At 38.2% G+C, this 20,578-nt stretch overlaps 2 non-coding genes across 2 annotated transcripts; both read right to left on the minus strand.

Annotated features, from left to right (window-relative positions):
• Nucleotides 1–1,679: 1,679 nt before the first annotated feature.
• LOC148567429 (small nucleolar RNA R71) lies at nucleotides 1,680–1,788 on the minus strand. The gene has a single exon (XR_015882555.1). It is a non-coding gene; the product is annotated as a small nucleolar RNA R71 (small nucleolar RNA).
• Nucleotides 1,789–19,064: 17,276 nt separating this feature from the next.
• On the minus strand, nucleotides 19,065–19,172 carry LOC148567430 (small nucleolar RNA R71). The gene has a single exon (XR_015882575.1). It is a non-coding gene; the product is annotated as a small nucleolar RNA R71 (small nucleolar RNA).
• Nucleotides 19,173–20,578: the final 1,406 nt, after the last annotated feature.

Genomic DNA, 20,578 nt, shown 5'->3' on the forward strand with positions numbered 1-20,578 from the left:
ATGGATCAATAATAGTTTTCATTATTCTTCTTCTTTCTTTTCTCTTGATTTTACTAGAAAGCTTTCAATCTTCATCCAATTGGGTAGTTGTCTTAGAAAAGAAGCTATTCATACTTGGATCTCTTCGGAAGCTTGGAAGAGGAATGAAGAGATCATGCTAGAAATACTTTCTCATGTTAGACCAAATTGTGGTTTGGATGGATATAGTGACATATAATCCTACCAACACTTTGATTTGGGAATACATGTGGTATAATCAGTGACCATACTTCATCTCTTCTCATGAGCAATTAGACCAAGGAATTGGCTATTGATCAAGATTTGATAGATTGAATTACCAAGGAATTGGAATCCAATCACTTAAGATTGCCAAGGAGATCAATGAATGCATCGATTGAGGAAGATATGAGAACAAACTTGATCCGGAGAATACAACATCTCCTGAGCCCAATGAATCTCCCATTTCTGATCTTACCCATTCTCTTTACTTTCTGCCATTTACTTTTATGTTTATTTTTCCCCAAATCCCCATTTAATATTCTGCAATTTACTTTCCGCCATTTACATTTTGCTCTTTATTTCCAGCATTTACACTTTCTATTATTTACTTTCTCGCCATTTACGTTTCTGCAAGTATCAACTCAATTTTTGCTTAGCTCAACTAGAACATTCCTCTGATTAAAGTTGCTTGACCAATCAATCCCTGTGGGATTCGACCTCACTCTATTGTGAGTTTTTACTTGACGACAATTCGGTATACTTGCCGAGGAAAATTTGTTGAGAGACAAGTTTCCATGCATCAAGTTTATGGCACCGTTGCCGGGGATTAATTTTGTATCAACAATGATTAAATTGGTGGAAAACTAGATTGAGCATTTTTCTTTTGTTTGATTTAATTTCTGTTTGAGTGATTTACTTTCATTTTTAGTTATTTTCTTTCCTTTACCCCTTACCCGTTTGTGGTGTTCTCTTATTTGTTACAACTCAGTTCACTAACCCACTAAATGTTTGATATATTGTATCACTCACACTAACAGCATTTCTGACAAGAATACTTCCTGCATTTATCTCCTTCTTGCTTGTGCCTTGTTGGTTGTATGACAGGTAGAAGAAGCGGGGCTTCAACTTCCTTTGATTCTGAACCTGAGAGGACCTTCCTTAGACTAAGGAGGAAAGCAAGAGGAAAGAGAGTTGTTAATGCTGAGGAAGAGGAGGAGTATTTTGACCCAGACATGGATGAGAATATGGAGAACCATCATGAAGAAGAGGCTCACAACCATGGCAGAGAAGGTCCAGTGTATCATGCTGGACAAGAGAGAAGAGTTTTAGGCTCTTATATAAATCCAAACCGAGGAAAATGTGGAAGTAGCATCCAAAAGCCAACCACACATGCCAATAACTTTGAACTAAAGCCACAGCTCATCACCCTTGTTCAGAACAACTGTTCATTTGGAGGAAGTGTCCAAGAAGACCTCAATCAACATCTAACCACCTTCCTGAGGATATGTGGTACTGTGAAGTCTAATGGTGTTCATCCTGACACCTATAGATTGCTTTTGTTCCCCTTTTCACTCAAGGACAAAGCATCTAAATGGCTGGAATCTTTCCCGAAGGAGAGTTTAACAACCTGGGAAGATGTGGTGAACAAATTCCTGGCGAGATTCTATACTCCTCAAAGAATCAACAGGTTGAGATTCTATACTCCTCAAAGAATCAAGATGGTGAAACTCTCTATGAAGCATGGGAGAGGTTTAAGGACTTGACAAGAAGGTGCCCGCCAGATATGTTCAATGAATGGGTGCAGTTACACATTTTTTATGAAGGCCTTTCTTATGAATCAAAGAAGGTAGTAGACCACTCATCCAGGGGATCTCTGAACAAGAAGAAGACCATTGAAGAAGCCATAGATGTCATTGAGACTGTAACTGAGAATGACTACTTCTATGCTTCTGAAAGAGGCAACACTAGAGGAGTGATAGAGGTAAACAACGTGGATGCACTGCTGGCTCAAAACAAGATGATCACCAAGCAGCTGGCTGACCTTACCAAGAAGATGGAAAGGAACCAAGTAGCAGCAATCACTACCTCATCAACAGCTCAAGAAGGAGTGAATGCAGAGGCAGAGGATGATCAGGAACAAGCCAACTACATTGGAAACTTACCTAGGTAGACCCATGATCCATACTCCAAAACTTATAATCCTGGTTGGAGGAACCACCCAAACTTTGGGTGGGGAAATCAACAAGATCAAGGCCAAGATCAGAGACGTTACAACCCCAACAATAATGCAGCTCACCAACATCCCACACAGAGATCATATCAGCACCCACCTAGCAACACCTCTCAACATCCATATCAAAACCAAAATGGCCCTTCTCATCCCTCCAATCTCAACTCACCATCATCCAAAGATAGACTCTCAAGGATCGAAAATCTACTTGAACGTATATGCAAAGAAGTTCAAGACAGTAAAATGTTCCGAGAGGAAGTGCGGTCCAATATGCAGAATCAAGATGGTGCCATCAAGAAACTTGAGACACAAATTGGCTACCTATTTAAGCAAGTTCCCAGCCATAACCTGTGCAGCAACACTGATTCAAACCCAAGGGAGGAATGTCAGGTTATCACCCTCAGAAGTGGGAAGGAATTGAAGGAAACTTTCGAGAAATCACAAGAGAAGAACTCAAATGAAGGGGAAGAGGAACGAGATGAAGTCCATGTTCCCACTCCCAATTCACAACAAAAAGGAGAAATGCTGAAGCCAGACGTTCCAAAAGCTCCATACCCTCAGCAATTGAAAAAGAAGGGGGATGACAACCAATTCTCAAGATTTTTGGAAATCTTCAAGAAACTACAGATTAACATACCCTTTGCTGAAGCAATAGAGCAAATGCCGCTCTATGCCAAGTTCTTGAAGGAATTAATGACCAAGATGAGAAGCTGGAAGAGCAACGAAACTGTAATACTAACCAAAGAATGTAGTGCCATCATTCAGCACAAACTACCCCAGAAATTGAAGGATCCTAGGAGCTTCCAGATTCTTTGTATTATAGGGGAAATCACAGTGGAAAAGGCCCTATGTGATTTAGGAGCCAGCATAAATCTGATGTCTATAGCTATGATGAGAAAAATGAGGATTGAGGAGGCCAAGCCAACAAAAATGGCCCTACAACTGGCAGACCAATCATTCAAGTTTCCTCATGGCATAGTAGAAGACTTGCTGGTGAAGGTAGGAGATTTTATCTTCCCAGCAGACTTTGTAGTGTTGGACATGAAGGAGGGAGCCAAGGCCTCTATCATCCTGGGAAGACCATTATTGGCCACTGCTGGAGCTATCATTGATGTCCAAAAAATGTGAACTTACCCTAAGATTACACAATGAGAAGATGATATTCAATGTGTTCAAGGCCATGAGCTACCCACAAGAACCATTGGGAGAATGTATGAGGTTCGATTCACTGGAAGATGCAGTACAAGAGATATTTGAAGAAGAAGAACTTGATGGGTTAACGGAAGAGGAATCAGCATAAAGCGAAGAGGCTGCAACAGCGGAGATTCATGTTCAGGGCACACCAGAGGAGGAGAATGAAAGAAAAGAAGCACCCAAACTTGAACTCAAAGTACTGCCGCCCACTCTCAAATATGCATATTTAGGAGAGAATGAAAGTTACCCAGTGATCATAAACTCAACCCTCAGCCAAGAACAAGAGGATGAACTACTCCAAGTATTACAAAAGCATAAGGATGCCATTGGATGGGCCCTCGTTGACTTGAAGGGAATTAGTTCGGCCATATGCATGCATAAGATACTGCTGGAAGATGATGCCAAACCATCCATCGAACCCCAAAGGAGGCTAAAACCAGTCATGAAAGAAGTGGTACAGAAGAAAGTCATGAAGCTGTGGCAAGGAGGGATGATCTACCTAATTTCGGATAGCCCATGGGTCATCCCCGTCCAAGTGGTCCCCAAGAAAGGAGGAATCACTGTAGTACCCAATGAAAGGAATGAACTCATCCCTACAAGAACAGTCACAAGATGGAGGATGTGCATTGTGTAACGACCCAACTTCCAGTACATCATGATCGTACCGAAAGTAAGGCATTACCAACCTGCTTTCCTTTATTAACTATTTACTATTGAGCCTTTGGTTCGATATCGCGTTTTAGTTTTATAGAAAATTCCAGAAAAATTTTGTTTTTATTATTTAAAATCATATAGCAAACATCACCAAGTAATAATAATCACATAATTATTAATAATAATATCTGTCATACAAAAGATTTCAAATAAAACTCAGATACAAATCCTATCCCTCTGTATAAAATAAAAATCTTAAGCAATAAGGGCGAGGGAACTCTATGAAAGCAAATTAACTCATACACTTAACTCATAAATATAGTCCAACAATCATCCGCAGCTTCAAACTGAGTCTTCGAACCTGTGTCACTGAAAGGGTGAAAGATTTTGGGGTGAGAACAAACCACACGTTCTCAGTAGGGAATGGGAATGCCGTAAAAGTAATGATTAACATGCAAATAATTAACTCCAGTTTCAAATGTAGTTTTCTTTATCAAAACTTTTCAAAATTTCTTAAGACTTAAATGAACCCGTTTAAATCCCTTTCTTTAAATCATATTACTTAAATAAAGTCTCAACCGCATTAGCAATTTTTCAGCTACAAATAGCATTCCTCAACCATCACAATAACTAAGTAAATCAGCAACATAAATAATATACCCAAACCTCACTTCACAAATACCATTCCTCAATACTTCACTAAGCTCAAAGCATCAACAAAAATATCTAATCAAACACACAAGCAAGTCACCAAGACAAGCAGCACAATCACAAAGAAACAAGACAAGCAACACGATCAAATGCATATGCACAAACAATATGATGCATGTCTATCCTAAGCAGCCCATGAGCTCACGTGTCGGTTGGCTACCCGCAATCCCGACATTTACCCGGTCACGAGTAATCCCGATTTCCCGGATACGATTTTCCGTTCCTAAATAAATGCGCATATAATAATAGCTGCTCATCTAAGACATCCTCTGCTTACTGCAGGAAAATATATATATACTCTGCTCTGCTATGGGGAAGCGAAAAATAGCTGTAGGTAACTTAGTTTCCCTACAGAAGCTCTAGGTTGCATTAAGCAACTAATTTATATTAAATGTAGCTCTGGGTTGCGTCAAGCAACTAATATATATAGCTCTGGGTTGCATCAAGCAACTAATATATATATAAATATCTCTTTATTATATTACTCTTCTCTTTATATCTCTTTACTCTGTTCTGGTTTCTCTTTTCTCTGTATCTCTTTACTCTGCTCTGGTTACTCTGTTCTTTGTATCTCTTTACTTTTCTTTGATTACTCTTTCCTTTATATCTATATTACTCTTCTTCTCTTTATCTCTTTACTCTACTCTGATTACTCTGTTCTCTGTGTTTCTCTACTCTGCTCTGATTTCTCTTCTTAACGTATGTATTTAAAGCTTATGTAAATTTCGGTATGAATAGTTAGTCTGTCCCAAGTATAGGTTCATTAAGTCTATACTGAAACATTTTAAGTTTTCATATTATACCTAACCCTAGTCGCAATTCAAGGACTAACTAGGTTGCCCTAGTTCGTTCACTAATCTCTGTCTGTTTTTCTGTCATTAAAACTTTACAGACTTTTCTTTGGTAAATCGAACTCAAAATATTATAATTCCTTTCTTAACTAAATAAAACTCAAGTAATATAATTTTCCAAATTCAAAGCTTCTAAAATAACTTTTCAAATGAAACCTCAGATTTTCATAAAATTTCGGCAGCACCTCCCCTAAAACTCGGACTTAGCCACCCTTACGGGTTCCCACTTTCTCCACTAATCACCATCCTTTTTCCCAACAATCTTCAAACAGGTAATTCTCAATCAATCAGATATTCACAATTCATAATATTTAACAAATCAATTATACTCCACAATTCCAACTAATCCATCAATCCGACTCCAATCTCATAAATTCATATTTACTTTTCTCATATCACAGAGTCCTTTCAAAATTAAACTCAATCGACTAGTAATCCCAAAAATTAGCCTTTCATAATTCTAATTATTTTAATGTCATTTACTCTTCAGCAAAGTTACTATTTAGTTTTAAAAGTCAAATTTGAAGAGAATGATTTGGTAATCAAACTTCAATCTTTTAATAGTTCTCAAACTTAATTCTAATTAATCATGAACCAACATTAACATCTACCAAAACCAATCCTAACCAGTCACAAGTCAATTTTACAGCCAATCCGATACATTAGGTAACTAAAAACAACAAGAAGCACTTACTCTCAATAACTAGAATACAGTCACACAACTCAACTAATTCAGTATAACCACATAGAATCAGAACCTTCCAACAATTCCATCAAAATCTGAAAAACCAATATCAATTATAGCTTCAAACACTCACAACAAAGCCCAAAGACATTGACAGCCTCAAACCAAAGTAAATCTCATCAGTTAATTACTCGCGATAACAAAACCAGTCAATATCACAACCGTAACCCAAATTCAATTCACATCCGCATCCAACTTCAATCATAACACAGAGCAATCACCACAACTAACTTTTCTCAAATACATTCCTTTCAATAATTAGCTCATCATATTTCAATTTAATAAATAACATTACCATTCACAGTCACATTTCAATCAATTTCAACCCATCACAAGCCCATTTCACAACCATTCCAATATATTAAAATTCCAATTCAACATCAAATAATTCAAAATAACTCGTTCAAGATCAGAATCTCAGCCAACTTATCACAAAAATCAGTAATTCAAAATACAATTCACAACCAGATTTCAACCAATTCAGCAATTATCCACACGATAGCTTTTCAATAATTAACTCGACATACTTCAATTTAGTAAATTATACTAAATTAATCATTAATCACAGCAGCATATAAATTCAATCACAGCTCAGAATAATCACAACAATTAACTAACTACAAATCCATTTCAAGTCATTCATGTCAACTAAGAGATTATTAACCATTGTTAACCCTTTGCGCTTATCCAAATAACTTTGTAAGCATTCTAAATTAAAAACATTAAATCCACTACCTCAATATTGAAACATACAGAAATCAGAACGGCAGCAACCGCAATATGTAGCATTATAGGTGAATTTGGCCCAGTTTTAGTAGTGTTTATCCGATGATAGCGCTCTGGCGAAGGCTGAACAGGGAACAGGGACGAGCTGGAACCCTGGACAAGCTGCGGCATAATCAGAACGGCAGTGACGGGAACCATCTCAGCCTCGGACCTCTCCCCTTCTTCTTCACGCACGCCGGTCTTCTCTCTCCTGGCAGAACCCCTTTGACGGCGACGGCGGAACGGCGGCGGTCAGTGGCACGAAAACAGCGACTGGATGCAGCTCCTCCAGCCCGCGTCTTCCTCTTTCCCAGCGTTGCTCAGTCTCAGGCTTCCTCTCCGACGCGACATGGCGGCGACCGGCGCAACTCGTGGCTCCATGGGTGACGGCGGTGAGGCACGAGCTCCTTCTCTCCTCCGACGCGAACTCTCTCCCTCTCCTCCCTCAGTCCTTCGCGCGGTTCTAGAGGCAGCGTCACGGGTCGGCGGCGACGTGGTTAGGTCGACAGTAAGGCGTGGTGGCCGCGTTTCTAGGCCGGCAGTAGCACGCGATGGAGGAGGCGGCGGTGAGGCAACAGACGCGACTGGTTGGATGACGGCGCGGTTAAGCTCCCTCTCTTTCCCTCAGCTCGACGGCGACGGCGGCGAGGTCCCCTCAGCCAGCGCCGTCTCCTTTCTCCTCCCTCTCTTCTCTTCTCGCACTCTCCTCTGTCTCCCTCTATGTTCAGTGTGCGTGTGTATTGGGTGAAGGGTTAGGGTTTCTCAATTAATTTAGGAATTAGGGTTTCTGATTCAATTTGGGAATTAGGGTTAGAAATTAGGATTTTATAAAAGAATATGGATAGATATGAATAGATATTTTGATAAAATTGGAGGGTAGAATAATTTTAAAATCAAATATGCTCTATTAAAAATATTTAGGAACATTATTTATCAACATATTTCTAAGCTCAATCAATTATTTCTAATTTAAAATATAAAATGAACATATTAATCACATTTTTATAAAATATAGTTAAAACTCAATATTAATTATTCAAATTGAATGATATAACTTTCTATTATTTTCCTATGACCGAAACTTTAATTTCAATTTATAAAATAACTAATTATAATAAAAATTATACATAAATATTAATTGACTTAAACTTAAAGTATTTATAAAAATTAATCTAATCATTTCTAGTAAATTAATTCCTAACACTTCAAATTAATAACATAATTCATTCAAAATAGAATTTATTTAAATTAAATTATACAATTCTTTCTTTTTTTTTTAATTACCAAAATTATAATTTCAATTATATCAAATATCTAATAAAGATTATAAAAAAATTCTAATTAATTTAAACTCCAATTATCATGAAACTCCATTTAATTACCTTTAGTAAAATAATTTTCTTAAAATAAGATTATCAACAAATATAATAAATAAACAAATAACTAATCATTTGATTTTCAGAAACTAGGGTTGTTACACATTGACTACAGAAAACTCAATGAAGCTACAAGAAAAGATAACTTCCCACTTCCCTTCATGGATCAGATATTGGAAAGACTTGCAGGACATGCATATTACTGTTTTCTAGATGGTTACTTAGGATATAATCAAATAGTGGTTGATTCAAGAGACCAGGAAAAAACTTCATTTACTTGCCCATATGGAGTGTTTGCATACAGGCGCATGCCATTTGGGCTATGTAATGCTCCTGCAACGTTTCAACGCTGCATGCTTTCTATCTTCTCAGATATGATAAAAAAATTCATTGAAGTCTTTATGGAAGACTTTGCAGTATTCGGGGATTCCTTTCCTAATTGCCTAAATCACCTTGCCCTGGTGTTAAAAAGATGTCAAGAAACCAATCTGGTCTTGAATTGGGAAAAATGTCACTTTATGGTGACAGGAGGAATAGTTCTTGGCTATAAGGTTTCTAACCAAGGCATTGAGGTAGACAGAGCTAAAGTGGAACTCATTGAAAAATTACCGCCACCAAGTGATGTCAAGGCAATTAGGAGCTTTTTAGGGCATGCTGGCTTTTACAGAAGATTTATCAAAGATTTTTCAAAGATAGCCAAGCCCTTAAGCAATCTCCTTGTATCTGATACACCATTTGCCTTTGATGAAAAGTGCATGCTAGCATTCGAAAACTTGAAAAAGAGGCTGTCCTCTACCCCTATCATTTCCCCACCTGATTGGAACTTACCATTTGAACTGATGTGCGATACATCTGATTTTGTAGTTGGGGCAGTGTTAGGACAGAGGAAAGATAACTTGGTCCATGTGATATACTATGCCAGCAAAGTCCTCAATGACACTCAAAGAAATTATACCACTACTGAAAAGGAGTTCCTGGCAATAGTTTTTGCATTTGACAAGTTTAGATCATACCTCATTGGTGCCAAAATGATCGTTTTCACATATCACACAGCACTTAAATATTTATTTGCAAAGCAGGAATCAAAACCAAGACTAATAAGATGGATCTTGTTGTTGCAGGAATTCAACATTGAGATCAGAGATAAGAAAGAAGTGGAGAACAAGGTAGCCGATCACCTATCTAGAATCCCTCAGGACAAAGGTGGAACACATGATGCCAGTGTGAATGAGTACTTCCCAGATGAGCAGTTAATGACGGTTCACAAAGCACCCTGGTTTGCAGACATTGCCAATTTCAAGGCAACTGGGGCTTTACCTCCAGAGATCAACAAACATAAAAAAAGAAAGCTCATCAATGACGCAAAATATTTTGTCTGGGATGAGCCATATCTCTTCAAGAAGTGTTCAGATGGAATCCTGAGAAGATGTGTCTCAAAAAAAGAGGGACGAGAGGTCCTGTGGAACTGCCACGGCTCGTGCTATGGGGGCCATTTTGGAGGGGAAAGAACTGCAGCAAAGGTGTTACAAAGTGGATTCTTTTGGCCCAACCTTTTCAAGGATACCAAAGAACTAGTAAAGAACTGCAATGAATGCCAAAGAGCTGGAAACTTACCCAAAAGAAATGAGATACCACAGAATTTCATCTTAGAATTGGAACTGTTTGATGTGTGGGGAATCGATTTCATGGGACCATTCCCAACCTCATATTCAAACAAGTATATCTTGGTAGCAGTGGATTACGTTTTCAAGTGGGTAGAAGCTATTGCAACCCCAACAAATGATAACAAGGTGGTCATGAACTTCCTCAAAGAGAATATCTTTAGCCGGTTCGGAGTTCCACGAGCGCTCATCAGTGATGGAGGGAGCCATTTTTGTAACAGACCACTAGAAGCTCTTCTCCTATGATACGGGGTAAAACACAAGTTTTCCACGCCCTACCACCCTCAAACAAGTGGGAAAACCGATATATCTAACAGAGAGTTAAAAAAGATTCTAGAGAAGACTGTAGGAGCATCAAGAAAGGACTGGTCGAAGAAACTAGTGGATGCTCTTTGGGCATACAGAACGGCATTCAAAACACCAATCGGGATGTCCCCATATCAACTGGTGTATGGAAAGGCCTGTCATTTACCATTGGAGCTGGAACACAAAGCCCTCTGGGCTCTCAAGCTACTAAATTTTGAAAGCATTGCTGCTGGTGAAAAAAGGGTCTTGCAGCTGCAGGAAATGGAAGAGTTTAGATCTCAAACCTATGAAAATGCCAAGATCTATATAGAAAAGGCAAAGAGAAGGCATGACCTCAATCTGACACCCATGAGTTTCGAAAAAGGACAGCAAGTGCTCCTCTACAACTCCAAATTAAGACTTTTTCCTGGAATACTCAAATCAAGGTGGTCAGGACCCTTTCTTGTCACAAAGGTCTCGCCGTATGGACAAATAGAAATCATGAAGGAAAGTTCAAGGAGGACTTTCACTGTGAATGGACAAAGGCTCAAGCACTACATGGGCAACATGGGGGAAGCCCCAAAATGAAATATCATCTCAACTGATGGAGAAATCATCGAGCTAGCGATGCTAAAAGAGCGCTTCGTTGGGAGGCAACCCAACCTAAGGTAGTTTCCTTTTCATGATCATCTCAATAAAGGGTACAAGTAATTTTTCCTGTATTGTGAGGAGCTAAGTTTGGTGTTGCACACCAAAACAATCCAAGAGTGAATGTGTAATTCTAAGTTTGGTGTTCCACCAAAGATTTTATTTAGAATCACATTACACCTCTTCAATGGCAAGTTGCTAGCCGCAACCAATCAGGAAAACCACTTAACAATAGTTTAGTTTCTAGTTCATAGTCGTCTTATTAATAAAAGCACATGAGGTTCTTTGCATGTATTTAATCTATGAATGAGGCAAGGAACTAAGTTTGGTGTTCACACACCAAATTAAGTTCAGACATTCACGAGCATACATGCATGCTAACCATTTTTCAAGTGCTTTGGGAACAAGCAACTTCCAATAACTTTGCAGGGATTCAATCAAGCTTCTGAAAAAAAAATAGTGCACCATCATCCAAGGAGGTGAAGAAGGATGCAGAAGCTATGGATGATGACAACAAAGCGATAGCTAGAACGCACCACCAAAAGGTTGTATTGTTGCTTGATTCATATGCTTGGAAATGCTCAAATTGGAAGTCTGAATGTGCCCCTGATTAATAGTTACTCTTTAGCTTAAATCACTAGAATTTAATGTTTGTTTTCCTTGCTTTTGTCATATGTGTGCTGGTCCAAGTTACCTATTTTCATCTTCATCTTACTTACTTGTGAGCTTGCCCTTTGAATTTAATAAAAAAAGAATGTTATGAAAAGAAAAACCATAGTGGGGTTCATATTGTGGAGTAAGTTCTCAAGGTTTGTGGTGTGGTAATAGGTTAGCTAAGTTGGTTCACCTGTAAGGTATAAGGACACTTATGCATTGAATTACATGCTTGAAGCACATTTTATGAGACCAGCTAAACAACAAGATCCTAATAAGAAAAAGAAAAAGAACAATAAGAGTTTGAAAAAGAAAGAAAAATAATAAGAAATAAGGCTAGGCACCAAGGGCTTGAATCTTGAGGGATGTGTCTGTGGTGATCTTGTACCAAGGATCTACTTGGATAATAAGTTCTTAGGAGTGCTTCATCACATGGTAACTTGGGTTAACTAACCCGGGATTATCAACTGAAACTCCACTATCAAGAGCAACCTTGCTATAGAACATTTAGTAACCCAAAGAGGTGCTGGACACCAAGGCCTCAAGGAAAGAAAATAACAAGCCATATGCCTGTGGTGTGCATGTATGGGGGAGAGAGACTTGAGGGAGTAAGTCCTTAGGGGTGTTTCAACACCTAGCACCTTGAACCAACTGGTTCGGGAGTGTTGGCTGAAAGCTTATTTTAAAGAGTCGCCCCCTCACAGAGCACTTAGCCTAAGGATGCAATAAACCCTGAGAAAAAAAAAGGGGGAGGATCAAAGAATAAGGATCTCATTGGATGCAATCAAGCAAGTATTCAAGAGCATGATAAGAACCTGGAAACCAGTAAAAGAACGAACCTAAGTTGCTATGCATGAAACCCCATAAACCAAGAGCTTTACTTCTATAATCAGAACTTATTTCTCTTGTTCTTTCATTCATCATTCTTATATTTCAGTACTTGCTTAGGGACAAGCAAGCTTTAAGTTTGGTGTTGTGATGCCAGGGCATTTTGGCCAGTTTCACTGACCTTTTCTTTATTGTTTTAGGGTAGTTTCATGCATTTTCTTAGTAAATAAGCATGTTTTGGGTAGATATTCACTTACATCTTGATTCAAGCAAACATTGTGAACTTTACATGATTTCATGAGAATTATGCATGAATTGAATGACAAATTAGATAATGCATGATCTCATGACTTGGAATAGAGCTTTGATGTACTTTAATTGCTTGATTTCAGGACAAAGGAAGCAAGGAAGAATCACGTTAGTAGCCACGTCAGTTAAATTAACGTGACCACTAACGTGGAATGAGAGCTAGCTTGCAACATTAATGAGAAAAGTAATCGCCAATAACGCCTTCAAAAGCCATTATAGCCCACGTTAATTGCCACATTAATTACATTAACATGGAAGCTAACGTGGAGGAGAAGGGAAGCTCCAACGTTAGTGGTAAAAGTGAATACCACTAACGTTGGAAAAATGGCACAATTGGCCACATTAAGAGTCACGTTAATTACATTAACATGAACTCTAACGTGAAAGGAACAAGGAATTGCCAACGTTAGTGACACTCACCTTTGTCACTAACGTTGGATTAAGCCACTATTGCCCACGTTAGTTGCCACGTTAATTACGTTAACGTGGAAGCTAACGTAGAGGAAGAATTGATGGACCAACGTTAGTGACACTCACCTTTGTCACTAACATTGGAGATGGCAATCACCACCACGTTAGTGGTCACGTTAATATTACTAACATGAACTCTAACGTGGGAAGGATGGGCGTTTGGAGCGTTAGTGACAAGGGTCACGTTAGTTATACTAACGTGAACTCTAACGTGGGGAAAAGGGGCAATAAGCAACGTTATCGGAAAAGGTGAATGCCAATAACGTTTGCGAAGGACCAAGAGGCAACGTTAGTGGTCATGTTAGTGCCACTAACGTTGAAGTTAACGTGGATCATTTTTGGCTTGGAACGTTAGTGAAAAAGGTGATCGTCACTAACGTTCTCGAACCAACATTTTCACTTAACATTAAGACAACTAACGTCCTAACTAACGTCCATGCCTAACTCACTTTTTCTGCAAGCAAAGCTGAGCCCACTGAAGATTGTAACTGCTTCAACTAAAGATCCAAAGGCCCATATCCAAGACTTGGAAGAGCCATCTAGAAGATCTGAAGAGTTGTATATATAGGAGTAGTTTTGAACTAGTAGAGAGCTTTTGGCATTTTGGAGAACTACACTCTGTATATTTTACTTTCTCTGCAACTTCTAGTTTTATTTTGAAAATGTACTTTTCATTTATGCTTTCCATTCCCAGAGCTATGAACAGCTAAACCCCTTTCATTGGGTTAGCGAGCTCTGTTGTAATTTGATGGATCAATAATAGTTTTCATTATTCTTCTTCTTTCTTTTCTCTTGATTTTACTAGAAAGCTTTCAATCTTTATCCAATTGGGTAGTTGTCTTGGAAAAGAAGCTATTCATACTTGGATCTCTTCGGAAGCTTGGAAGAGGAATGAAGAGATCATGCTAGAAATGCTTTCTCATGTTAGACCAAATTGGGGTTTGGATGGATATAGTGACATATAATCCTACCAACACTTTGATTTGGGAATACATGTGGTATAATCAGTGACCATATTTCATCTCTTCTCATGAGCAATTAGACCAAGGAATTGGCTATTGATCAAGATTTGAGAGATTGAATTACCAAGAAATTGGAATCCAATCACTTAAGATTGCCAAGGAGATCAATGAATGCATTGATTGAGGAAGAGATGAGAATGAACTTGATCCGGAGAATACAACATCTCCTGAGCCCAATGAATCCCCCATTTCTGATCTAACCCATTCTCTTTACTTTCTGCCATTTACTTTTATGTTCATTTCCCCAAATCTCCATTTAAGATTCTACAATTTACTTTTCGCCATTTACATTTTGCTCATTATTTCCAGCATTTACACTTTCTGTTATTTACTTTCTCCCCATTTACGTTTCTGCAAGTATCAACTCAATTTCTGCTTAGCTCAACTAGAACATTCCTCTGATTAAAGTTACTTGACCAATCAATCCCTGTGGGATTCGACCTCACTCTATTGTGAGTTTTTACTTGACGACAATTCGGTATACTTGCCAAGGGAAATTTGTTGAGAGACAAGTTTTCATGCATTAATTACAAAAGTGAAAAAGGAAAATTATATTTTGGAGGGAAAAGAAAACACTCAATAAGCATGACTTCTCAGCTAGCGTGTGGCTGGCGCTTTTCTGGCGTGTCACGTGCCCTTCATTTCCAGCTTGGCGTGCCACACCTAATCCTTTGAGTGGCACGCTCATCCCTCTCTCAACCTTGGCGTGTGATGAGCGGATAATTTATACGCTTTTTGGCATTGTTTTTAGTATGTTTTTAGTAGGATCTAGTTACTTTTAGGGATGTTTTCATTAGTTTTTATGTTAAATTCACATTTCTGTACTTTACTATGAGTTTGTGTGTTTTTCTGTGATTCCAGGGCTTTCCAGCAATATATAATAGTCCATACTTTGGCCAAGAATTGACGACGTAAACTGGCGTTCAACGCCAGCCTTCTGCCCAAATCTGGCGTCCAGCGCCAGAAAAGGATTCAAAACCAGAGTTGAACGCCCAAACTGGCACAGAAACTGGCGTTCAACTCCACAAATGGCCTCTGCACGTGCTACACTTCAGCTCAGCCCAAACATACACCAAGTGGGCCCAGGAAGTGGATTTATGCATCAATTACTTACTCATGTAAACCCTAGTGACTAGTTTATTATAAATAGGACCTTTTACTATTGTATTAGGCATCTTTGAACGCATTGTTCTTAGACCATAGGGGCTGGCCACATGGCCATGCCTGGACCTTCACTTATGTATTTTCATACGGTAGAGTTTCTACACTCCATAGATTAAGGTGTGGAGCTCTGCTGTTCCTCAAAGATTAATGCAAGTACTACTGTTTTCTATTCAATTCATCTTATTTCTCTTCTAAGATATCCATTCGCACCCAAGAACGTGATGAAGGTGATGATTATGTGTGACGCTCATCATCCTTCTCCCTTATGAACACGTGCCTGACAAACACTTTTGTTCTACATGAATTAAGCTAGAATGAGTATCTCTTAGATCTCCTAACCAGAATCTTCGTGGCATAAGCTAGAATGATGGCGGCATTCAAGAGAATCCGGAAAGTCTAAACCTTGTCTGTGGTATTCCGAGTAGGATTCAATGATTGAATGACTGTGACGAGCTTCAAACTCGCGAGTGCTGGGCGTTAGTGACAGACGCAAAAGGAGGGTGAATCCTATTCCAGCATGATCGAGAACCGACAGATGAATAGCCGTGCCGTGACAGGGTGCGTGAGCATATTATTCACTGAGAGGAGGGGATGTAGCCACTGACAACGGTGATGCCCTTGCATACAGCCAGCCATGGAAAGGAGTAAGACAGATTGGATGAAGATAGCAGGAAAGCAGAGGTTCAGAGGAACGGAAAGCATCTCCATTCGCTTATCTGAAATTCCTACCAATGATTTACATAAGTATCTCTATCCCTATTTTATTATATAATATTCGAAAACACCATTATCACTTTATATCTACCTGACTGAGATTTACAAGGTGACCATAGCTTGCTTCATACCAACAATCTCCGTGGGATTCGACCCTTACTCACGTAAGGTATTACTTGGACGACCCAGTGCACTTGCTGGTTAGTTGTATCGAAGTTGTGACAATTATGAATTAAGATCAGAGCACCAAGCTTTGGAGCCATTATCAGGATTTGTTTGAGTCTGGAGATCACAATTCCGTGCGCCAAGTTTTTGGCGCCGTTGCCGGGGATTGTTCGTGTTTGGACAACTGACGGTTCATCTTGTTGCTCAGATTAGGTAATTTTATTTTTGTTTTCTTTTCAAAAAAATCTTTCAAAAATATTTTCAAAAATCTCTCATCTGTTTTCGAAAAAATTAAAAATGTTTTCAAAAATTTATTCAAAATTTTTAAGAATGAATTCTAGTGTTTCATGAAGCATGTTGAAGCCTGGCTGGCTGTAAGCCATGTCTAAACTTTTTGGACTGGGGTTTCAACTTGCCATCACAAATGAAGAGATTCTCACACACTGAGTTGCTCTACACATGAAAAGTATCCATACCTGCTGAAGCTTGGCTGGCCATTGGCCATGTCTAGTGTTTTGGACTGGAGCTTTCATTGAAAGCTTGGCTGGCTAGTGAGCCATGTCTAATTCCTGGACTGAAGCTTTAGACTAACATGGCAAGATTCCTGGAATTCATATTAAAAATTTTGGAATCCTTATTTTCCTTTTTCAAATTAATTTTCGAAAAAAATACAAAAAAAAAAAATTTCAAAATCATAAAAATCAAAAATATTTTTGTGTTTCTTGTTTGAGCCTTGAGTCATATCATAAGTTTGGTGTCAATTGCATATGCATCTTGCATTTTTTTCGAAAATCTCATGCATTCATGGTGTTCTTCATGATCTTCAAGTTGTTCTTGGTAAGTCTTCTTATTTGATCTTGATGATTTTTTGTTTTGTGTCTTTTCATGTTTATCATATGCATTCTTGAATTCTTAGTGTCTAAGCATTAAAGAATTCTAAGTTTGGTGTCTTGCATGTTTTCTTTGCATTAAAATTTTTCAAAATTATGTTCTTGATGTTCACCATGACATTCAAAGTGTTCTTGGTGTTCATCTTGACATTCATAGCATTCTTGCATGCATTCATTGTTTTGATCTAAAAATTTCATGCATTACATATTTTTCATGTTTTCATAAAAATTTCAAAAATCAAAAAAAAAAATATCTTTCCCTTTTTCTCTCATCAAATTCGAAAATTGAGTTGACTTTTTCAAAAATTTTTAAAAATCAAGTTGTTTCTTATAAGTCAAATCAAATTTTCAATTTGAAAATCTTATCTTTTTCAAAATCTTTTTCAAAATTCAAATCTTTTTCAAAATTCATGGTTATTTTCGAAAATTCCAACAAAATAATTTTCAAAAACCTTTTTCCTATTTTATATCATAATTTTCGAAAATAACATAATCAATTAATGTTTTGATTCAAAAATTTCAAGTTTGTTACTTACTTGTTAAGAAAGATTCAAACTTTGAATTCTAGAATCATATCTTGTGATTTCTTATGAATCAAGTCATTAATTGAGATTTTAAAAATCAAATCTTTTTCAAAACTAATTTCTATCATATCTTTTCAAAAATATCTTCTTATCTTATCTTTTTCAAAAATATCTTTTCAAAATATCTTTTCTAACCTCCTAACTTCTTATCTTTTCAAAATTTGTTTCAACTAACTAACTAACTTTTTGTTTGTTTCTTAACTTTTTCAAAACTACCTAACTAACTCTCTCTCTCTCATTTTCGAAAATATCTCCCCCTTTTTCAAAAATTTCTTTTTAATTAACTAATTATTTTTATTTTTATTTTTATTTTTATTTCAAAAAAATTTTCGAAAAAAACTAACAAATTTTCAAAAACCAATTTTCAAAAATCACTAACTCTTTTTCAAAATAATTTTCGAAAATTATCCCTCCCCCATCCTATTCTATTTATTCATTCATATCCTAACATCTCATCTCACCTCTCTTCCATCCTCACAGATGTGTTTCTTCCTTTACATCACATTCTTTGTCTCCCCCTATTTTCTTCCACTCACAAAGGGATCCCTATACTGTGATATAAAGGATCTCTATTATTATTATTATTTTTCTGTGCCTTCTTCTTTGTCATATGAGCAGGAGCAAGGATAAGAACATTCTTGTGGAAGCAGATCCAGAACCTGAAAGGACTCTGAAGAGAAAATTAAGAGAAGCTAAAATACAACAATCCAGGGATAACCTTTCAGAAATTTCGAACAGGCAGACGAGATGGCAGCCGAAAATAATGATAATGTAAGGAAGATGCTTGGTGACTTTACTGCACCAAATTCCAATTTACATGGAAGAAGCATCTCCATTCCTGCCATTGGAGCAAACAACTTTGAGCTGAAACCTCAATTAGTTTCTCTAATGCAGCAGAACTGCAAGTTTCATGGACTTCCATCTGAAGATCCTTTTCAGTTCTTAACTGAATTCTTGCAGATATGTGATACTGTTAAGACTAATGGAGTAGATCCTGAAGTCTACAGGCTCATGCTTTTCCCTTTTGCTGTAAGAGACAGAGCTAGATTATGGTTGGATTCTCAACCCAAAGACAGCCTGAACTCTTGGGATAAGCTGGTCACGACTTTCTTAGCCAAGTACTTTCCTCCTCAAAAGCTGAGCAAGCTTAGAGCTGATGTTCAAACCTTCAGACAGAAAGAAGGTGAATCTCTCTATGAAGCTTGGGAAAGATACAAACAGTTGACCAAAAAGTGTCCTTCTGACATGCTTTCAGAATGGACCATCCTGGATATATTCTATGATGGTTTATCTGAGCTATCAAAGATGTCACTGGACACTTCTGCAGGTGGATCCATTCACCTAAAGAAAACGCCTGCAGAAGCTCAAGAACTCATTGACATGGTTGCTAATAACCAGTTCATGTACACTTCTGAAAGGAATCCTGTGAATAATGGGACGCCTATGAAGAAGGGAGTTCTAGAGGTTGATACTCTGAATGCCATATTGGCTCAGAATAAAATATTGACTCAGCAAGTCAATATGATCTCTCAGAGTCTGCATGGAATGCAAGCTGCATCCAACAGTACTCAAGAGGCATCTTCTGAAGAAGAAGCCTATGATCCTGAGAACCCTGCAATAGCAGAGGTAAATTACTTAGGTGAACCTTATGGAAACACCTATAACTCAACATGGAGAAATCATCCAAATTTCTCATGGAAGGATCAAAAGCCTCAACAAGGCTTTAATAATGGTGGAAGAAACAGGTTTAGCAATAGCAAGCCTTTTCCATCATCAACTCAGCAACAGACAGAGAACTCTGAACAAAATGCTTCTAATTTAGCAAATCTAGTCTCTGATCTATCTAAGGCCACTGTAAGTTTCATGAATGAAACAAGGTCTTCCATTAGAAATCTGGAAGCACAAGTGGGCCAGCTGAGTAAAAGGATCACTGAAATCCCTCCTAGTACTCTCCCAAGCAATACAGAAGAGAACCCAAAAGGAGAGTGCAAGGCCATTGACATAAGCGCCATGGCCGAACCTCTGAGGAGAGGAGAGGACGTGAATCCCAAGGAGGAGGACCTCCTGGGACGTCCAGTGATCAATAAGGAGCTTCCCTCTGAGGAACCAAAGGACTCTGAGGCTCATTTAGAGACCATAGAGATTCCATTGAACCTCTTTATGCCCTTCATGAGCTCTGATGAGTATTCCTCTTCTAAAGAGAATGAGGATGTCACTGAAGAGCAAACTGCCAAGTTTCTTGGTGCAATCATGAAGCTGAATGCCAAATTGTTTGGCATTGATGCTTGGGAAGTTGAACCTCCCTTGTTCATCAATGAACTAAGTGATCTGGATCAACTGACATTGCCTTAGAAGAGACAGGATCCTGGAAAGTTCATAATACCCTGTACCATAGGCACCATGATCTTTAAGGCTCTGTGTGACCTTGGTTCAGGAATAAACCTCATGCCCCTCTCTGTAATAGAGAAACTGGGAATCTATGGGGTGCAAGCTGCTAAAATCTCACTAGAGATGGCAGACAGCTCAAGAAGACAGGCTTATGGACAAGTAGAAGATGTATTAGTAAAGGTTGAGGGCCTTTACATACCTACTGATTTCATAGTCCTAGATACTGGAAAGGAAGAGGATGAATCCATCATCCTAAGAAGACCTTTCCT

Source organism: Arachis ipaensis, chromosome B4, assembly GCF_059453495.1.
Source record: "Arachis ipaensis isolate K30076 ecotype BB chromosome B4, ASM5945349v1, whole genome shotgun sequence".
NCBI classification, from domain to species: Eukaryota; Viridiplantae; Streptophyta; class Magnoliopsida; order Fabales; family Fabaceae; genus Arachis; species Arachis ipaensis.